General features: G+C 41.8%; 1 non-coding gene across 1 annotated transcript; it reads left to right on the top strand.

The window, feature by feature from the left end:
- The first annotated feature begins 3,670 nt into the window (after nucleotides 1–3,670).
- On the top strand, nucleotides 3,671–3,743 carry trnak-cuu. The gene has a single exon. It is a non-coding gene; the product is annotated as a tRNA-Lys (tRNA).
- Nucleotides 3,744–7,177: the final 3,434 nt, after the last annotated feature.

Raw genomic sequence — 7,177 nt, 5'->3', positions numbered from 1 at the left:
CCAAGTTGGCATGCATCGCTAAATAGTGTCGGAAATGGACCAGGTACATTATCAGAGATGAGGTACTTCAGTAAAAAATTTTCACCGAGTTACCATGATCTGAAGGACAGCATCGCTGACAATGTACCTCTTCTGAGCATTGCGATGTGAGCCTCGATTGTGAATTCAATGTAACAAAATGGAGCTGAAACTGACAGTCTCGGGTGTCTGAAACATTCAGAAATCCAATTAAGAGTTCATCATATATATGCCGAATACACAGGGAGATTTCCTTGTGCCTCGAATGCAAAGAAAAATCTCTCCTTCGATGTTTGTATCCTCTTTTCCAAACACTCAAATTTACTTTGCGCAGAATGCGGAGTTGCTGGCAGAGGGCGAAGATTTGCTGATCTCAGTCAGTGTATGCATTGCGGGCATTGCTGGAATCTATCCAACTAAATACAGCATGGATGGAAATTAAATATACTGTCCGGCCTGCTTTGCGGCTCCTTCTCTATCTCGCAACACCCAGCGAGTTAGCGTTTCCACTTTCAGGGGTAACAGTTGCAGAGAGAGTTAATCCCTATTCCCTCCAGCTCGTACTGATGAGCCAGTTGGACTCAGCTTATTTACCGGGAGCAATATTCTGATGTACAATAACTCTGAATACCGACTAACAAACCTGCCTCAGCAACCAGTACCAACACTGGCAAAGGATTAATTGGGTTCTGAAATTCGTTTGCCAAGTATTTCTTCATTGAACCAGTTCAATTCCAAGGAGACCACAGATAACTTCACCCTCCTCCCACGGTGAAGGATTGAGAGTTCTCTGAGCCAGACAGAACAACCGTTAACAGAATACACAGTGAGTCAAGGAGTTTCATAATAATTCATATGTTAAAATAGCTTACCAGGAACTCCAACGATTGCAAGAATGGGGTAGTAAATTACTTCCACGTCATAAATGGTGAAATATACCATATTTTACAAAAGGCAAGCCCTCGTGCGTTCTTTCTGCAGGATGGCACCTTGGAACAGAATGAAATGGCAGCATGAAAAGAACTTTATAATAACGGCAAGCCTCCAGGGAAGAATTAATTGGCATCATCGCTGATGTTATTTTACAGTCATTGAACACATATGTTGCATACAGAACAACTCTCTTGTATGTGACAAATAACATCAGAAAAAATATTAACTGGAAACTGAGAATTTCTGTCTTCATTGACGAGCAAACTAATTAGTTTTATCTCAGATTGGTGAGATGCACGTGTTATCTGCCTTAAGTTTTTTATTGGCTAAATTTTATCTTAGATTTTTGGCGCAGAATACATTATGTACACGTCCTGTGATTTCGAATTGCAGAACGAAAACTCATGTTGGTTTCTGGAGAGTAGTAATTAGGTGCATGAAGGAGAAACGGTTGTCGGGGTATAAGGATAGTAAAGGCCAACTGACGGATGAAAGGCTTCCAATTTCAAATAAGCGCAAATTTACAAGAAGATAAAATTATGTGAAGCGCTTTTAGATGTCATTCTGACGTGTCCTCTCGTTGCGAATGGTGTTGGCTAAATGCGAAGATTCCTCTTTCTCTAAGCATATCGGATTTTTATGCACTTCCACGGCAATCTTCACGATGCTACAAAAAGTGAAACTCAAATAGCGCAAAAGATTGCTTTTGTAACATAACACAATATTCTCACACATTGCTTATTTCATGTAACAATTTATACCTGTAAGTTTATTTATGATTGTTGCAATATTGCGACGTGATATTTGCTGAAAGTTGCATTTTGTTTATTCAAATGGAATTTATCTCTGAAAAGAGAATATCAGTGCAGGTTCAAAAGCAGTCGAGCCAAAGGTGGCCTAGTAGGTGGGATCGAGGTAGAGAAAGAGAGAGTGAAAGAGAGAGTGAAAGAGAGAGAGAAAGGAGAGAGAGAGAGAGAAAGAGAGAGAGAAAGAGAGAGAGAGAGAGAAAGAAAGAAAGAGAGAAAGAAAGAGAGAAAGAGAGAAAGAAAGAGAGAAAGAGAGAGAGAAAGAAAGAATCACGTTAGGATCCTATGATAAGATTGTATTTGAAACTATTCTATTTTGAAACATATTTCAGGATCTACTGAAGTTCTGCTATCACTTTCTTTAAAACGTCAAAACGTCACTTAATCCATCAAAAAAACAGCTATTTGCCTTGAGTAGTGTCTTTCATGCCGGGAAGAGGACGCACATATATAAAGGACATCTGTGAACTTCCACTGGAAGCTCTCATTTAGGATTTGCACAATCGTGGAAGCTAACGTGATGCTAAAATGTATACATTTGGACATCATCAGTTTGTTGATACAACACAATGCAATATTCAAAGTCCGTGAGCTGGACCAGGAGCAGATGGAAGCCGGAAACCCATATTCAATACATAGTAAAAAAAAAGGTCAAAAGTATGAGCACATAAAACTTTCTAGACGAAAGAAGACCAAGGACCACTATGTTTGCCTTCTACCATTGACTTTACCTTCCATTGAGCGACAGAGACTTCTCTATTTAACTTTTTGCAAGAGAAATAGACCTTTTGATTCATATAATTGCTGTTACATTCTAGCCCTGGGTGATGACAAATGACAACATTTGTAAGAGAGACATTGAAAGATAAAATCTGAACACAACCAGACGAAAACATTGACAACTGTGACGTGGTACTCTTTACTCATCCGGCATCATGTTCTCCCACAGCAGACATCTAAGTGAAGTACAAATGGCTTGAAAACTTGATTTAGGTCAAATCAGCAAACAATTTCGGAACAACATTCTTTTGTACAGGGAATCCTGTAGCTCAGTGGTTCGAGCATTCGCCTTGCAAGCGAGACACCTGTGGTCAATTCCAGGCAGGGCGAAACCTTGGGCAAGTTTCCTCACTCCACACGCCTAATGATAATCCGTCCCCCCAAAAATGATAAATTGGTCATTTGCAATCCACGACTGTTTGTGGAACAGCTGTGCGCAATTGGCAGCCGCGTTTCGCCAACACATTTACGATCACTTCGCTTCACATTATATTCTGTGAAGCGCTTTGCGACGTCCAGAAGACGTGAACAGCGCTATATCAAATGCAAGGATTATTACTTTTTATCGTATATTATATCGTAGAATAATATTAAATTTAGTTAGGGATACAGGAGTTACGTATCCGCAGACGACCAGCAGTTATTTCATTCACGATGAGCTGGAATGCTTTACATATAAATATTGCGAAAAAGCTGAATGATTCTTGAAAAAGTTACAAACAAAAGTTTCTGTGGGGCAATTGATTAGAGCGTTTGTCAGCTAAATGAAAGGTTGGTGGTTCAAGCCCACCCAAGATCCTCTCCTGGAATAAATATATTATTTTTAAATTATTTTTTCGCACTTGAAATAAATCGTGAAAAATGTGATTGGCTCTGCCGTGTTCAGTTACAAATATTCCAAAACACTAACTTGGTTCATTGATAAATTGGAACAGAAATCACGTTCTCTTGGAAATTCAACGACTTTCTTCATCCTGTCTTCCGGAAGCATTCGTAAACCAAGCCATATATTTTATTGAGGAAACGGAGTTTGACCCCGACTGGGTCAATTACTTACGGATTCTTGCACACAGAGAAGCCAGGCTGTGAAATAACTTCTCCAGGACACAACATGAACAGTAGACAATATGAGTGCCCGACTTGCTCAGTCGGTAGAGCATGAGACTCTTAACCTCAGGGTCGTGGGTTCGATCCCAACGTTGGGCGTCGCATGTTAAAGTTAAACGTTCGAATACGTTCTTCCTTCAGTGTTACTGGAAATCGAAACATCATTCGTGCATATGTCAACATATAATCACGCTTATATCTAAGGCAAACCTTTTATAATAATTTGAAAAATAAGCATAAATGGTGGAGAAAGCGCTGATGCATCAACTACAGAAAACAAGCATTACAGGAATCGGTATGTAATTGTACCAATGTCCATCAATGGAGCGTTTGCTGTCCCACCGAACCAACTTTCCTGAGGATCAGTTTTAAAGTTAAACGTCTTTCAGATCTTGGCTTTGTATGCTTCATGTAAACAATTATCACCGTCGAATCTATTGTGGGAGACCTGGGGCCCGAAATGTATCGTAAAAGAGGTTCGGTGTCCTTAATTTGAAAGGCAGTATGTACTTTACATATTTTGCATGCATTATGAATAAATAAAAATGGAAGCCTTTTTGAAACAGAAGTGCAACTAATGTCTGGACGACCATCTCAGGTAAGACCAGTCTTTCTGTCATTTCAAATCGTGATATGGCAATATTTCAGTGAAATGAACCACTGATGTCTCTTTGTGGCCAATATATTATGTTAAGCATTGCTTTTCACAAGCCTGCAAGCTTCGCGTTCTGCTTATGTGTAGGGTTCAGTTGAAGTTTCAGTGTGATCTCGTATCAATTTAATTCAGTTGTCAAATCAGCAAATGGGCAATGTCACGAAATTAGCTTTTCAGACCCATAGTATTTCGAATATGGAATGTCTTATAAGTCTTCCCTTCACAACATGCAAATCATGCAAAACTCTGCAACTCGTGTACTCTCACGCAGCAGTCTCCAAACAGTCCCACCCTCGCCAGACTCCACTGGGTTCCCATCCCACAGAGGATCAAGTTCTAAATGCTCATACTACCTTTTAAGGCCATCCATGGTCTTGTCTCCCTCCTATTTTGATTTCAAGATCCTCATCCTCACCTACAAGGCCATTCACGGCCTTGCTCCCTCCTACCTCTCCAACCTACTATCCCCCTACCTACCTGCCCGTACCCTCAGTTCCTCTGGCTCCGGTCTGCTCCACGTCCCCCGCCCCAACCGCCCTACCATCGGTGGCCTTCAGCCTCTCAGGCCCCAGGCTCTGGAACTCCATCCCCCAGTGCCTTCGCCGCTTCCTCCCTTCCCTCCTTCAAGGCCGGTCTCAAAACCTTTCTCTTTGACCGTGCCTTCAGCTCCCCTCTCGACTCTCTTCCCCCTCCTCGCTCCCTCCCATCCCTCCCCTCAAACTGACCATTTCCCCCCTCCTCGCTCCCTCCCTTCCCTCCCCACACCCTGACCATTTCCCCCCTGCTCGGGTCATGGCCCAACTGTGCAGCGCCTTGGGACGTCATCCTGACGTGAAAGGCGCTTTATAAATGGAATCTTGTTGTTGTTGTTGTTGTTGTATCTCTCTGACCAGCTGACTCACTACGAACCTGCTCGCTCCCTCCGTTCATAGACTCAGGCCTTCTCCAGCGGTCCAGCCCGACCCGCCCTCCCATCGATGGACGGGCTTTCAACCACTCTGACCCACAATCTGGAACTCCTTCCCACGGTCACTTCGCCTGGCTTCCTCCCTTGCCTCATTCAAGGCCGATCGCAAGACTTTTCTCTTTGACCGTGCCTTTGGTCTCTCTCCCACCTCTCTGCCTTCCCCTTTCCCCACACCCCACTCCGCCATGCTCGGGCCCAGACAACTGTCTGTTCAGCGCTTTGTGAACGGCGCTCTATAAATGTAATATTCTTTTTGTTGCAGTTGTTATCTTGTCTGTGTAATCCACATGAGTGATCCAAAGGAACCAAATTAATATCTAAACCGGGGATGACGATTATTTTTTTTGCCCAACCGTGTTCTGACAAATGCCGAACCATCACCATGCTTCGGAATTTCTAAATCAAGCTGAGAACTCTTTGCTGCTCAGCTGCACAAGCAAATCCCAGAGGAATGTTGCATGGAACGGTGTGTGGAAAGGGCATTCAAATGACACCGAAAGACCTGTTCTTTCAAAAAGCCAAACAAGACATGATCTCGGATGAGCTTATGGCCTTTTTCCGTGCTTTTCATGTGCATCATTTCATAAATAGATGAAACGGAAATATATTACAACTATTTACGTTTGTGAAGCTCCTGCCACGTCAAGCGGAAGTCTTCGTCATCCATTTCAACGATAACTTGACGCCCGTTTGAAGTCAGAATAAGGAAAGACTGAAATGCAAGAAAGTAAGACATCATTTTCAGAATTTACATTTTTATTATACAAACACTTAGTGGAAAGAGCAGCGGCAATTGAGCTTCATTCATGTTTGCCAATTTTTATATGGAGTCGGTTCATTCGAGACCGAGCAAAAATATTTCCTTGACCGGGAATCGAACCCGGGCCGCGGCGGTGAATGCGCCGAATCCTGACCAATAGACCATCAGGGAACACGTTTTCATATGATAACAGTGTTCAGTAATACATGCTCCTTTCTTATGTGGAGAATGTCTCAATGAGCTTCACAGAGCCATGAGCTCTTATCCCAATCATGTTCGCAAAGGCCAGTAAGAAATTACACTGACAAACGTATCCGTAAACTAAACAATCACTGATATCAGAAACACAAGGCTGGCTTGCTTGCATTCGGTGGATGTTTTTGCGACGAGAGAGGGGACCTTCGGTCTTTGCTTTTCTATTGTGTACTACTATAAGGCCTCGATTGTCGTGGGAAAGACCATTGCAGATTTGTGGAAGTGCCATATTGCAGTGTGTCAGCACTGCAGTTAAATTCAAAATTTGAAAAAATATCACTCACATCCAAAATATACTGAACTGAAACTGACGGTTATCAACAGCGAAAAGATTTTTATATTTCTAACAACATTTTTAAAAACTTTTTCCAAAAGCAGCGTTCATAAATTAGTGCTTATTTGACACAAATAAGTTTTGAATACATTTGAACTTCATTTAAAACGTCTGTTGTGGCGGAATAGGGAGCACGATGTGCAAATAATTCCACATCATAAGGTGATCAGTGTCTCCATCTATTTGCGTTCATACTTCAGCTTGGAATAGCTCATTTAGAGATGCTGTCAATTTTTATCAATCCAAGGGTTACCTGTGACAACAGATTAATAAATAAAAAGCTATATTTTTCTGTGGCAGAAGGATGTAGAAAGAAGTCTCTGTTTCTCAATCGCTCAGGGCATTCGGATGTTATCTGAAAGTTTGGTGAATAAAGCCCACTCAGGGACCTGCCGCTTTTGGCGTGAATGTATTCTGTTTCAATTACTTCTTCGCAATTGAAGTAATATCGTGAAAAACTTCGTAAGAGTTTATCATTTAGTTTTGCTTTAGTGACAATTTTTCTGGGCTTTTCAACCGACATATTCTTGGAAGACTTCATTTAGTTTCCAAATCACATGTC

This window comes from Callorhinchus milii, unplaced genomic scaffold (assembly GCF_018977255.1).
Source record: "Callorhinchus milii isolate IMCB2004 unplaced genomic scaffold, IMCB_Cmil_1.0 Scaffold448, whole genome shotgun sequence".
NCBI classification, from domain to species: Eukaryota; Metazoa; Chordata; class Chondrichthyes; order Chimaeriformes; family Callorhinchidae; genus Callorhinchus; species Callorhinchus milii.
This window is presented reverse-complemented; position numbering and strand designations above follow the sequence as displayed.